The sequence below is a fragment of the Dermacentor silvarum genome, chromosome 10 (genome assembly GCF_013339745.2).
Source record: "Dermacentor silvarum isolate Dsil-2018 chromosome 10, BIME_Dsil_1.4, whole genome shotgun sequence".
NCBI classification, from domain to species: Eukaryota; Metazoa; Arthropoda; class Arachnida; order Ixodida; family Ixodidae; genus Dermacentor; species Dermacentor silvarum.
The window spans coordinates 59,631,835-59,646,250 of record NC_051163.1 but is presented as its reverse complement, the minus strand read 5'-3'; the positions used below and the strand labels follow the sequence as shown (position 1 = coordinate 59,646,250).

The 14,416-nt window shown below is 47.5% G+C and overlaps 1 non-coding gene across 1 annotated transcript; it reads left to right on the top strand.

Annotated features, from left to right (window-relative positions):
* The first annotated feature begins 11,289 nt into the window (after positions 1-11,289).
* On the top strand, positions 11,290-11,361 carry Trnat-cgu (transfer RNA threonine (anticodon CGU)). Its single transcript has one exon. It is a non-coding gene; the product is annotated as a tRNA-Thr (tRNA).
* Positions 11,362-14,416: the final 3,055 nt, after the last annotated feature.

Genomic DNA, 14,416 nt, shown 5'->3' with positions numbered 1-14,416 from the left:
ATCGTCGTCTTCTAGACGCGTTCCATTATTTTGGCTCGAAGACGTCTCCTTAGCTGTCGACGTAGACTGTCTTCGAAGCTGGCCAGAATGGGAACACGCTTTTCGTACACGAGTGTCTTTGCATTCCAAGCCCGTTGGATTGAGCCCACCGTAATGTGCGACCTCGTACTCGACAATGGAGCGCGACAGCTACTGAGCCACCACAACGGATGGGCGCACATTCTTCTACCTTCCGTGTTTCTTGCTTCAACAGCGACCAGAGGACAGCGAATGCCGAGTGCGGTGGTCACGGGAACGGCAATGAGCTATAAGGCCCGCAGTATCTTCCCAATCAAATTGCGCGACCGTTCTTGCATTCTGGGCTGTACCGTGTGTATAGCCCAGAATGCGACAACGTTCGTGCAATCTTTTCCTTTCCTTCCGCGCTTCCGCGACGACGCTGGTATATTGGCGCGTCTCGTCGTGAAGAGGAAAAGGGATCGCGACCATTCGCAAAGCCATTCAGCGCGAGGTGCGACACGCGGACCGTTGTCTGTGAAAGCTGTGTGTCTAACCGTCGATGTGACCCGCACGCGAAACAGGTTCCCACAGTCGCGTCGCATTTCTGTCGTGTTATGCGGAAGCCGTGGGGAGCGTCGGGCGGATCGGAATCCCTCTGTCTGTGTGCGCTACCTTGTGTGCTCTCTGTGGTAACGCGTGGTGCAGGAAGGCGCGACCGAAAGAAGACGACAATGTGCTTACTTTGGGAAACGAGCGGTGGCGATGTGTGTATCGTTCCCATTTCGCTTGGACGTGGTGGGTTTTACCCAGAGTTTCACGGGATTCACGTGCCAACGCAGGAGCGACAGTAGTGGTTTTTAAGCGAAGCTTTCGCTCTGAACCCTCCTCGAATTTCTTGACCTTGTCTGCTGGTTAGGTGTTGCTGCTGCTGGCGTCTTGCGGAAGAGCTCGCACGCAGGACAACATTACAATCTTTACTACACTTATAGAAATGCAAGTTCCCGGCCTTGTGTTCTACTGGAATACTTAGTGATAAAACAAATGGTACCTAAATATTTTATTCCAACAAATGTACGTCTTCAGGAGCACATTTCCTTTAACAAAGCAAACTTTTGTAACCTTGTAACCTCTCTGTGCCGACATTCCTAACCATGAGGCCATAATCGCACGTATGCTTGTATCATGCCACCGCCAACTACCACTTTGAGATAATAGCCGCGCGTTGATAGTGATTATCACTTCCATATTATGGGACAAACCCAAAACGGGGGATTGGCCAAGAAGTGGGCGGTACCTTGCAATGTCTTCTCCGCAAGCTGGCCCTGTTTACTCGGCTAGACAGCGAACGACATGCATGCCAACTCCATGGAGCTAAGCTAGGAAATATTCGGTTTAGAATCGCTGCCTGCACCACTGTAGATACAATGACAAATCGCTCATACAAGCAGCCGTCGACACCAAAGGGGACGGAAGAACATGTGCGGACAATGAAGCCGGGCTGAACGGCATCGTTCGCATAGCTGTCGGAGCAGCTCGCACTTGCCTGCAGTTTCGAAACATACAAAAAAAAAATCAATGTCTGAACTGCGATTCCAACGGCAGCGAATGCATCAAGTTCTGATTCGCCGTGAATCATTCGAAATCCTTTCTCCACTGTGTTTTCACTCTTAGAAATTGCGCAGCTCCTTCAAGGGGGGCATGCGACTGCGTTGTGACGAGCAACGCAATCGTTGGTCGGTTTCGATTGAGACGTCGCCAGACAGTTTGAAGCCATTGTTCGCAAAAAAACATCGAGTTCTGCGTCGACTGCCTCGCGCGAATCAATTGGAGGCGATTGCAGTTAAGCGGCACGATGACAAAGACAACGGAAGCACGGAGCACACAAAGGACTAGAGGTCAGCGAAAGAAAGAGCTGACAGCACAGTCGGTGCGCCGCTTGCGTTTTCCGGGGCAGTTGCTTACTACTTTCTCGCCAGCCGCGCCGGTGAGCTCGCTTTTCATCGTACGCTCTCTGCGGTCGCACCGTCAGAAAGCAAAACACCACTCGCGGCGGAGGATCAACTATGGCGTACTGGCGTTGAGAACGAGGTCTGTCGCTGGATTCAACTGTTGAACAATCAATCAAGCAATCAATAACTTACTTAACGTGCCCGAAACAACCGCAAGGTATCCACGCTAGCGCACGCATGCAGTCAAAGCTCGATATAACGAACCTCGAATTACCAAAATTCGCGATATAACGAAGTGTTCCGCTTCAAGTACAACTTCGCTATATCGATCGAGACAAGAAAGAGGAAAGAAAAACAATTACAAGAGAGCGTAAGGACAAAAAGAGCGAGACGATAAACACGAAGAGAAAACAACTAGACGCACTACGAGAAAACAGAAAACAAACACCTTGAAAATAAAAGTACAGTTAGGAGAACGATACTTCACAAACAACAACACGCAGGGTAAATTCAACAGAAACGGGAGCAAAATATTTCGTAGAATTCATTATATGATGAATGCGAATAGCATTGAAGCAACATAGCTACGCATCGTATTGCCAACGCCGAAACATGTATGCGGCCGGGCTCCACTCACTCGCTCTTCCCAGTACACACGTTGCGCAATCTAGCGGCGGCACCGTAAGCACCGCGTGTGGCGTGGGTTCAATGCCGCCGAGCATTAGAGAAATTTAAAGGATCATTTGTGTCATTGTAGAGTGGCACGTGCCCAGTGGTTTATATCTAGTTATCTAATTTGTCGTTAGAGAGGTTCATTGAAAAGCAGCACAGGCCGGGTGGCACATACGCAGTGACTCACGCCGGCGCCAAAAGGTTAATGGAAGAGCGCTAGATACTCAACGCCGCATATCCGATGCCGCATCCCCAGAGACCCATGTCGGAGTTAAAAGAGTTCTTAGGTAGAGAGTGCCATATACTCAGTCACTCAAGTTGGTCTGGCGGAATTGGTTTTGAAATTTGTTCCGTCAGCACAGCAGGCCGATGCGCTACCTATTTTATTGTGGACTACCCCTGTGTCACTCATTTGGCGATGTAGAACTACGCTGCTTGCTCTTCCCGTGGCCCACCATTCCCGCATTAGGGAGTTTTAGTATAGCGGAAAACGCTTACGTTAGCGTTACCGTGCGACGCAACGCTACCGCAAAGAAAGGCTGCACTGCGCGGTGCAAGGTAATGCTTTAGAATAGCGGAACGGAGCAAAGCGCTAACGCTAACGCAAATACACTTGGGCGGCAAGTCGAGGCGGATACAGCAAACATGAGCAAACATGAGCAAACCCTCTCGCTAAGCCTACTCCGCCGCTAATCGAGAACGTATATCGAAAACAACGCCCGATTGTCACCTGTACACCGCTGTCGAAGCATCATCACACAAATCTAAAGCAAACACGAGCATTAGTGGGGAACTAATGAGCCGAACAGTGTAGGCCGACGACTCGATAGATCCGAAGTGGACGGCTGTCGCTTAACAGGCGCCGCCATCTTGCCTATAGGTACGGAATCCCTTGCATGCGTTAGCGTTGAACGCTATATTCCGGAAATAGCGTACGTACGTTCTGGCTGGCTACGTTTACGTTATACGCATGCGCAGTTTCCAGCACGCAACGCTAACGCTAACGCTGAATCCTTGCTTTTGCTGTTTTCCGCTATTCTAGAACTCCCTACTAACAGTGACTTATGAACAACAAGAAAATAAGCGTTATAAGGACTTTCTATTCTGTGGGCGGTTGAATGTTGGTTATCGCCGCTAGGAACATGAAAAATGTGTACAGGGTGTTTCACGTACTTGGGCCAAACTTTAAAAATATAAAAAATGCCACGTAGCTGGCCAGAACCAAGGTAATGTTGTTTGCCGTCGCTTGGAGATGCACAAATTATTTTAGTCTTATTTAAATAATCAACTTCAAAAATATTATAATTACATTAAAAGTGTCAATTAAAAAGTTGTACAGCAACATGAAAAATTACCGATACAGCTTTCTGTTGCTGAATACGTGCTACATAAAAGCGTTTTTCCGAGCGTGAAAGAAGCCCGCGAATACACGCAAAGTGCCTCGAGCGGCCAGTCGCGCGGCAATTTTGCACGTATTCGCGGGCTTCTTTCACGCTCGGAAAAACACTTCTATGTAGCACGTATCGAGCAACAGAAAGCTGTATCGGGAGTTTTTCACGTTTTCCCAGAAAACTAGGTGGGGTGATGAAGTTAGGAAATTTGCAGGCGCAAGTAGGAATGAACTAGCGCAAGAGAGGGTTAATTGGAGATCGCAGGGAAAGGACTGCGTCCTGCAGTGAACATAAATATAGGCTGATGATGATGATGATGATGTAATTAGGTGGAATGCGAAAAGTATTCTGTTCATCTCCAAGCGACGGCAAACAACATTACCTTGGTTCTGTATAGCTACGTGGCATTTTCACATGCCAAAGTTACGTGAAGCACCCTGTATGCTGCCGGTTGATTTTACGTGGAATTCGAAACACGATACAACTGAGGAGTTTGAGGCATGTAGCGCGAAGGAATTTTCAAAAGAAACAGCAAGTCAGCCAGGACTAAGTCGGCAACGAAGTAATGGCAGTGGCGACAATCTAACAGTATTAGAAGAAGGTGCAGTGCTGGTGTCCACGTGGGCCACGTAATTTTTTTTTTTGCGGTTAAGATAGATTACATTGTATCGTCAAGGAGCGAAAAACCTGAACGCGGCAATATTTATTTATTTATTTATTTACTTATTATTTCGATAGCTATTACATGGACACTCCAGGCATATTTTTACCGTTGTCGTCGGCGTCGCCGTGGTGCTCCGTATAAATTCCAAGGGTGATACCATCGTCGCCTCGCGCCGTATGCTATATATGCGAGTGAAAGCATGCGAGGGTGAGCCGACGGTGGCGGCTCAATCTCGCGCGCGCGAAGGAGGAAAGCGGGGAGGTACTGCGCCATCTCCCGTCGCGCGATGGGCACGGATGGAGAGAAGGGAAGGGGGGGGGGGGCAGAAGTTTTGCTCCGGCGGCTTCGGTTTCGGAGCGGAATTAAAGAAGTGAAAATGGAAGTTTCACCTTCATTTTCCTTTATAAGAAACATTATCTTACGACAAAATTAAGGAACATAACGTTTTTAAAGACTACTTTATCAGTATAAACGGAATTTGTGTTTCTCTTTAGTGCCCTTTTAATCATCAATATCATTGTGGTTTTGGCACGTATGACCCCATAATTTAATTAAATTTTGCTCAAAACATGGATTCGGGCCCCACGGTGGGCGCCAGAATGTGGGACCAGCTTGCTGTTTCCCTTCCGAAGCACCTAGGCGGGGCAGAACAAATGTGATAGAAAGTTTACGTACACACAACGAGTGTTTTACAGCCGGCCACTTAACACCCCAAATGCGCGCGCGCATCGTAGTTATGTCGTCGCACACGACTCCAGGCGCAACTCCGATAGCGGTGATGGGCCGAGTGCGCAGGGTGTCCACGAGGTGGAATTCTACAACTTATAGGCCTCAGGAATCGCAACTCTCGCAGATCATGTTAGTGGTCCGCTACGACCACATATATTAGCCCAGAGACGTGCCGTATCTCAGACAAACACTGGGAGACATAGATGGCAGCATACGATGGTGGCGGCGACATTTCCCCGCGCGTGGCTTAAACAAAGGTATGCATGCAAATTTTATTCATTGTATTATAACGAACTTCAGTATTTTATTAATTGCTGGTATGAACGTGTCTACGGTGGCAGATATATTCGACTGGAAAATTATTTTTGTCGCTTTATTTGGAATTGTCAGCGCTACACATCAATGTTTTTCTTTCTTTCTCTTTTTTTAAGTTGTGGTTTGTCTCAGCACCTCCAGGTGTCGCCATTCACTATACCGTGCTTCTATGTGATACGTCTCCTGGTAATCGGGTATATGTCTATGCTAGTAGGCCATCACTACGGTTATATCTCTCAATTGGTGAGGTCGGAATGCAGAGGCTGCCATGCGGTATTGGTCAAATAATAAATTAAAAAGTCACAGGCCTGCGCGGCACACGCTGCACAGTCCACAGCGTAAGCTGGTGCAGCGGCTCTAGAGTATCTCCAATTGGGCACCACGCACAACAGGGTCTTCGCGGCAGTCTGTTCGCCTCGTTTTGACGAGAACGATCTGAACTGTCCGCCCGGCGTCGACGGCGAGCTGCGGCTTGTAATGCTCTCTGCACAGCAGTCTGCTGAGCCCTATCAAGCCATACAAATGCAACTCACATGTCGGGCACGCTGCGTTTGCAGGCATCTTAACTAGATGGCGCCACCATACTGGCGTAGACTGGGGATTGCGTTTTTTTTATTGCGCGCCTCGTCTGAATGGCATCTCGTCGTCCTCGCCTGCGCTCGATGCGTTTGCAGGCGCCTTAACTAGATGGCGCCACCATACTGGCTGAGGCTCGGATCGTCTGCGCCTGTTTTAAAGGGTTTTTCCGCGCCCGATAGCAAGTGCTTGCGTGGCTCAGTGGGTGAAGTGGTGCTGTCGTATTGGATGTTGAATGTGCGTTTTTCACAGCAGTATCTGTCCACTCGTTACAAAGAAAAAATTGTACAGAGATCTTGTGGACACGATGCTCCCTGTACCTTTGTACCGTTCGCCACACCGTGGAGGCCCCGGACAGGACGTTCTAAAGAGTGTGAAGAAAATGCCAGTACGGCCATCAAATAAGTCCTTCTTCTTCCAATTACATACAAACACACTTCCCATTAAGACCTGGCTTCATAGCAAGGGTATTTTCATCCCCTGGAACACCAACTGCTTTTTATGTAAAAACCAGAAACAATAGAACATGTTTTCCTAGATTGCTGGGACCCCATCTTTCACTGGGACGTTCTGCAGAGAACGCTGAAGAAACAGTTACCCCTGGACCCGTATGGAATTCGCTTTTTGCCAGTGGATACTTCAGAGGAAGTACCGTATGACCTCACTATGGTCCTGGGCCTCCACGCTATGTGGAAAACTCGCATGCAATTTGAACATGCAGACATCGTTGTGATACCGGTGCGAGAACACTTCATTGAGAGTGTAGTTTACGTGAGAGACGCGTACAAAGCACAGCCTGATCCACCACAATGGATGTCTGTACTGCATGAACTGGTGTCGCTGAAAAGATTTCAGTGCTGTGTTGGCCAAAGTGTGGCTCGCACGTTTTATCCTTTGTAACCCTTGATTTTGTACATCGAAGACGGCAATAAAGAAAAAAAATTGCGTGGCTCAGTGGTAGAGTATCTGGCTCCCACGCAGCGGGCGGGGGTTCGATCCCGGCGGGAACCGGGTACTTTGTCGCATTTACAGTGGTAGCGATTACGTTCGCCGGACGCCGTCGGCGGCGGCGGCAGCGGCGGCGGACACCATCGCGAACCGAAACGGCTATGGGAATGAGCCCATAACAGCTTACGCTGTAATAACGGGGGCGAAGACACAAAGTTCGTGTGAGGGTCAATCACAGAAACCGATGAACCAGGTCACTGGTAGCTTTCACAAAATTATAATAATAAGAGTTGTGTATATGCTTCCCGAAAACGTTTTACGCGCTATTTGACAAATATTACCGTAGTGCATTGCTCCGGTCTTCCCTGCGAAAGTACAGGGCCGCGTTCTTTTTGTAGTGTGTTCAAAATTTTCTTTACTGTTCTCAATAGAAAGATTTAGCACACGGCCCATGTCCAGTTATGTTATATGGCATTAGGAGTGGACTTTCAATCACATGGGGTAATCGGATAGTAGGCATAAAGCTTCACATGCTTGAGGTACATGGTAAAGGATTATAACTTGCAAGTGGCAAGTTATAACTACCTATATATATAACTGTAACTACCTTCACAGGAGGAATTGTGAAGGTAGTTTTTCCCGCGATAATATGACAGAGCAATTACTGTTTGTTGGGGTAATGATTCTAAAGTTGGCGTGTTAACTAGCGCTTGCTTGTTTCCAGCAAGCTTCCCTTTTGTACGAATGCCTACAGATTGCGACAGCAGCGCTATGCATTGCGTACATATGGCAAGAAATGAATGAATGAATCTAGGAACCAGTCTCCAGCCGCAATACTTTCACTCTATAATGCATGAAAGCCCACTACAAAGAGTGCAGATGCACTCTACTTAACGGAGTTAGTAGTTAATCACTATAAAGCTCATTGCTCATGACGCGCACATTGGTCTGTGTAGTAAAGTCTATACTGCATTTGCATCCAGACTGAGACTTGCGATTGTTACTGACCAGCGGCTCTTTATCGCTATATCGCGATACGTAGACCGGGCACCTTTTGATCTCGCGTTATCACCCTGCTTTTCCGATAGGGGACGCAGGAAAGCAAAAACAGAGAACAGAGGGAAAATAGAGTGTCTGTCTCTCGTCTTCAAACCGTGCCACTCCTCAGTTATTTTCCTTCGCAGTCGTGAGCAACGGTGCTCTATTACGAGCCCCACAAAAAACGCCCACACGCATAAATCTACGACAGCCAACCGCGTGACGTGCACATCCCCCTTCCGCAGAATCTGCAGCTCGCTTACGTGGTATACTCAACCATACACGCAGCACACACACACGCACACAAAAAGAAAGAACACTCCCGTAGATACGAACAACACGCGTGTATGAACCATGCTCAATTACACAGCAGCCGGTGGGCGAGGGCTCTCCAACGCGCCCCCCGTAATAAGCGCCGAGCGAACGCCCGCCCGAACGAGGTAAGCACACTGCAGCGTACTGGATAAAAAAGAGATAAAAAGATACTACGAGGAAGAGGACGAAAAGGAGGAGGAGGGTGGCAGGAACAACCGCTAAGGTTCATCTTTCTACTCATCTCACCGAAGTGACCGACGTGTCAGACCGTGCACAGAAGGCCACGATCGGCCCACTTACGGGCCACCCCTACTGAGGAACGGGAGTAGACGAAGACAAAAATCGACGACGATAATATGTAGAAGACGACGAAGAAGTAAAAAAGTAGCTGCTCTGCGTATCACAGCGACGGTCTGTCACGTTTTCGGGTGGGGGGGGGGGGGGGGGGGGGGGGGGCTGCAGCTCGTGTAGGATGGGGCGGTCGCCAATCGCACGGGGAGCAGTTCCGACACCATTACGCCAATCAGGCTCGGCCATCTCATCGACTTGGTCGGGCTGTGCAGTGCGTACTATACGATCGTTCCCGAATGATCGCTTGTTTCATTGCCCACCGCTCTGCGCTTTGTTGTTGCTGCTAAGCCGTTTAGCCGCGTCTTGTTCGGCTGCGTGTAACGACGTGATTGGGGGTCACCTTAGCCGCGTGCTTTGAGCGTCGTGGGCCGTTGCTTCGGAATGGCGTAGTTGTTTGGTTTCGGCCGTGGCGTCGGGTGAGCATTGGGCTTGGTCGAAACGAGTCGGACGGCCGTCTCAGCGGAAGGGTTGAGCTGGCGCGGAGACGCTGCCCGGTGCAATTGCCGAGAGACAATAGGCGATGGATAGACAAGCCATACATCCCGTCTGTCTGCGTTGCTGTTGCGTTCGCGCGCGAGAAGCGACTGGATCACTTCCGCATCTGCTGTTGACCTACGCAGTGGCCATGGCAGCGACAAAGCCCGCGTGCCTGCAGCGGATAGGCTGACTGTATCTTGCGATCCATGGGCACATTTTTCAAAAAAAAATTTTTTTTTGCGTGTGCAGCGTTTTGCAACTTCTAATGAGTGCGTTAAGGAGGATAAAGGAAATACATGGAATTCTGTATATAGTGGAGGATTGGCGTATGTTTTCTATAAACGGTGAAATCGAAAGCCCTACCTTCTTTTCGATTTTTACTACCACACTATGAGCAACACGAGAACAGGGTGAGAGCAGGAGTCAACGTTTCGACAAGTCCCCTTGTCGAAACGTTGGCTCCTGCCGTCACCTTGTTTTCATGTTGCTCATCGTCTTGAATTTCTATCTGCCGCATTCCCTGTGTTTTCCCTGGATTACTACTACACTGTGTAGTCCATTACCTCATAATGACGTCACGGATTTGTCGATTACATTCGCCTATTCGGCAGCTATTGCGTTGAAACTACCGCGAGTACGAGCAAATTAATTTCAAATTACAAAAAAAGTCATAGTTTTTAAGGGCTTGTGCTTAGGTCCAGTTAATTTCTTTAATATGAACTACTTTGGATACTAGAAAAACCAAACACAGCTTAACAAGTTTTATAACCCTTACTGAGTCACAACATTCCAAATATAAAAATATCCAAAGTTGGAATCTGTGATGCAACCATGACGCGCCGGCGTTGGAGCCTACGCACGAAATTCAAAACATGTAACTTTGACTAACATTTTCTGTACCTGCTACCGCAAAATTAACGAAAATGAAGTTTAAAACACATGCTCTAGCACTCTAAACTAATTTACCATTTCTCTTTAGTGTCCCATTAGCGGAATGAAAGAGAAAATTTTGGGGGTGGGGTAACACGTTGGATAGCCTCACAGGGCGCCCCAAAGCACCATGAGTGCCCGAATTCCTACATGCCTGCATGAAACAGTGCACGTGCTTTCGAATACCCGTGCTACGCAATGTGACACAACCGATGATCACCTCAAAAAGGTAGTTGACGCACACATGATAGAAGTACACGTGTGATTGTGGCATAATGTTTAATGCATCTTGCTGCTGTGCTTGGGAAGCGAGGTCCAATCCGACCATAGCAAACGTAATTACAATACACTTAAAATTACCACGCGACTGGCCACTACGGAAACTTTGCGTGCATTCGCGGGCTTCTTTCAAGCTCGGAAAAGCACTTTTATGTCGCACGTATTCAGCAAAAAAAAAAAAGGAAGCTGTATCGGGAGTTTCTCATGTTGCGCTGCAATTTTCTCATTGACACGTTTCATCTAAATATATGATTTGAGACTAATTATGTAATTAGGCGGAATGCAAAAATAATCTCAGTAACTCCAAGTAACGGCAAACAACATTACCTTGGTTCCTTCCATCTACGTGGCACTTGCATATTTTTAAAACTTGGTGCATGATAGTTGGGGCACCCTGCATATATATATATATATATATATATATATATATATATATATATATATATATATATCCCACATATGCCTTCAGGTAGCATATGTGGGTTTATTGACCAGTTGCCAACACCCAAAAAAGATCACGTGCTCGTGACGCCTGCGGCAGAAAGGATGTTCCACATCCGCCCCAAGGTTTGTGAGTGGTGGCGCTGGCTAACACTACCAGGGTTAGTTCTAGTTGTAAAACATAAATACCCCAGAAAGTGGATGGGAAAACAGTTCCGCGGTAGCTCAATGGTGAGAGCATCGCACGCGTAATGCGAAGACGTGGGTTCGTTCCCCACCTGCGGATAGTTGTTTTTTCATCCATTTTCATTTCCATTAATTTCAATCAGTAAGTACAAGTAATTCCCCCTATGTTGTCCTTGGTGTTAATGTTTGTTGGCTTCTTATGATATGATATATATATATATATATATATATATATATATGTGTGTGTGTGTGTGTGTGTGTGTGTGCTGGCTAGTGGCATCATTTATTTATTAAAGCACGTAGCTTTCTGCAAGCGTTCGTCCATTCGCTTACAGTGGCAATCATCGATGGTTTCTTTACATTTTGTACCCTCGACATTCAGTGTTGGTTGGTAACAACTTTATCGAGGTCCTGCAGAGTTAGTGTTCAGAGGGAAATTTGTAATGTGGCACAAGCACACCTGTATTAAGGATCACCTTCAATGAGCCGCGCTCCAAAACGTACCCTTGGAACTGTGCCACATACTCGGCTATACGGGGTAGACTACGCCCATGGACTTCATGCATATAATGTATTGTTGCATCCTGGTGCTATTGTGTCATCGTCTTGTGTCGCAAAATTCTGATGGCGATTTAGCGAAATAATCTTTTTCTAAGGAACTTCTGCTGGGTAGATTGGTGGGAATTTACAATATATATAATTTTTTTAACGGCCCCAAACAGACACCACACATAAAACACGACGAACACAAGCGCTCACGTGGGTCATGTTATCTGTGTCAAGTTTATTTTCGAAGATAATGTATAATAATCGTTTTCCAAGCAGTGAATGCACGTCGCACAACCACGTAGTTACGTTTAACAAGCAGCCCGGTGATGTTTGGATCACGACATTCGAGGCGAAGTGTTCTATACCATCTACTTGTCTCTCGCGCGATGTCTGTTACTCTGTGGGTACTAGATGAGATTACCAGAGCCATTACTAAAACATGTCAGCAACACCACTTCAGCTACCAGGAAGACATTCTCGGGGCAACAGACAGTTATACAAATCAGGCAAAGAGGTCAAGCGAAGCGCGATCTGTGTTTGTACACACCGTGGCGTAGCGACCGTAACGACCGTCCATCCCACACTGCATCGCTTACCCAAGCACTGATGGCGTTTCTATTGCACTCATGTACGAAGCTCACTGCAATCAATGCGCACCGATCCGAGTGTCTTCTTTCTTCTGACACGAGCGCCGGCTCCTTTGAAGTGCAATCAGACATAAGCATCGCGTGGAATCTTAGACATTACCGGCCGGCCAATCTTGAGCTTCCGTGTTCATAGTGTACTCACTGCACGCGACGTGGCACTATATTATTACTGGAAGCTGGATTACACGACCTTCTTTCTTTATTTACCGTGTGCAGACAGCAAGTAGTTTCGCATTAACCTTACTGTAGACGAAAATCTAGCGTCTACATGCACCATGTCAACGGCGGCTAAATCAGCGGAAGAAAGATAAGATAGAAATATTAGAGTAAACTTTGTTCCTCTGGCTTCGGAACATCCTCGTGGCTTCTTACGTTAACGACATTGAAGATGAATTATCATGGGAATTATGTTGAATAACAATTATTAGCATTGAGCTATAACTGATTTTTCTCGACTGTCTCCAGAACATTACGGGGGAAAATACAGTGGACATCGAAAGTAATTTACCAAGGTTTATGGTCCGATTCTCTCAATATATAGCGAGTAGCATATCGTCAGGTGCCGAAATTGATCAATTTATTTTAAATAATCACCACCCAAGCACTCCGTACAGATGGTTAACCAGTGAAGCTGAAACGTATGGTCCCGGTGTTTATCACTGGGTTAGTCCTGACGGTCCCTTAAAGTCTTCCTCGATTATTGTTTACGTCTTTGTGTTTCTTAATGAGGTTACACACACGTTAGGTTGCGACGGAGAGAACGACGTCACGGACGGTATGAACGCAGTCCGGCGTTGTCGCATTGCCACTTGCGATTCTTCAAAATGAAATTGCTCCAAATTAAATGTCTTTCACGTAAGACAATGAATGGCTCATACCCCCTTAAGAAAAAGCCTATGCCCCCGTGAACGCGGCCTCCTCATTACGACGACCGAAGAAAAGTGAAATTCTACGCTGGAATGATGAGCGGCAACAGAGCCAGCTGTGGAAGAAGACGACGACGCTCGAGCCATTGCTGATGATGACAGCTATTGCGCTCAACGGACGGACAGATTTTGGTTTCGCCTAGCCATATACAGCTTTGCTGTAGAACAAATAAATAGAGAGAGAGAGAGAAGAACTTTATTTCCGGCAGATTGCTGGGCTGGGTTCCCACCTAGGAGCCAGCGGAGAGACCGTGTCTCCCGGCAGCTTCCTCGGCCTGCTGGATAGCCCACAGTTGCTGGTCCAGGCCTGAACTGAGCAGCGCAGTCCCCCAACGCGCCCGAAGGCCCTCATTGGAGGCCGCGACCCCAGTATTGCTGATTAATGCTGGACATGCCCATAGGATGTGATCTAGTGTGGCTCTGGTGTTACAATACTGGCATAAATTGGTTGTATATAATTCGGGGTATATATGGTTCAGCATGACAGGGTTCGTGTATGTTCGTGTTTGTAGCTGCCGCCATTGAACGGACTGGGCCCGATTGAGCTTGGGGTGAGGCGGTGGATACTCACGCCTTTGCATTCGATAATGTTGAGTAATGTCACAGAATTTAGTGAGCCGATCGTCCCATTCCCACACCACCGCGGAGGTGTCTGTTCGGGTGGCTGCTTCTTCGAACGCGGCTCGGAACGTGAGACCTCGAACCACGTTGTGGGCCACCTCGTTTGGACTGAACTCCGGTTGATCTAGAGGTGTGTGGGCTGGAATCCAGAGGATTTGTACGCATTTGTCTGCCTCATAAGTTTTGCCTGTATTAAGGATAGTATTAATAAATTCAGAGCCGAAAACTTTTTCCGCCTGACGGAATGTTTTGAGGCAAACACACAGCATTTTGATATTATGTGAGGTCCTGTCCTCTCAAGTTGTCGATGAATGCTTATGGCCGGCGGGACCCGCAGTATTAGTGGTTGGAAGTGTTGACTTGACTTGACTGACTTGACTTCACCGACTTCACTGACTTGACAGACGCGCCT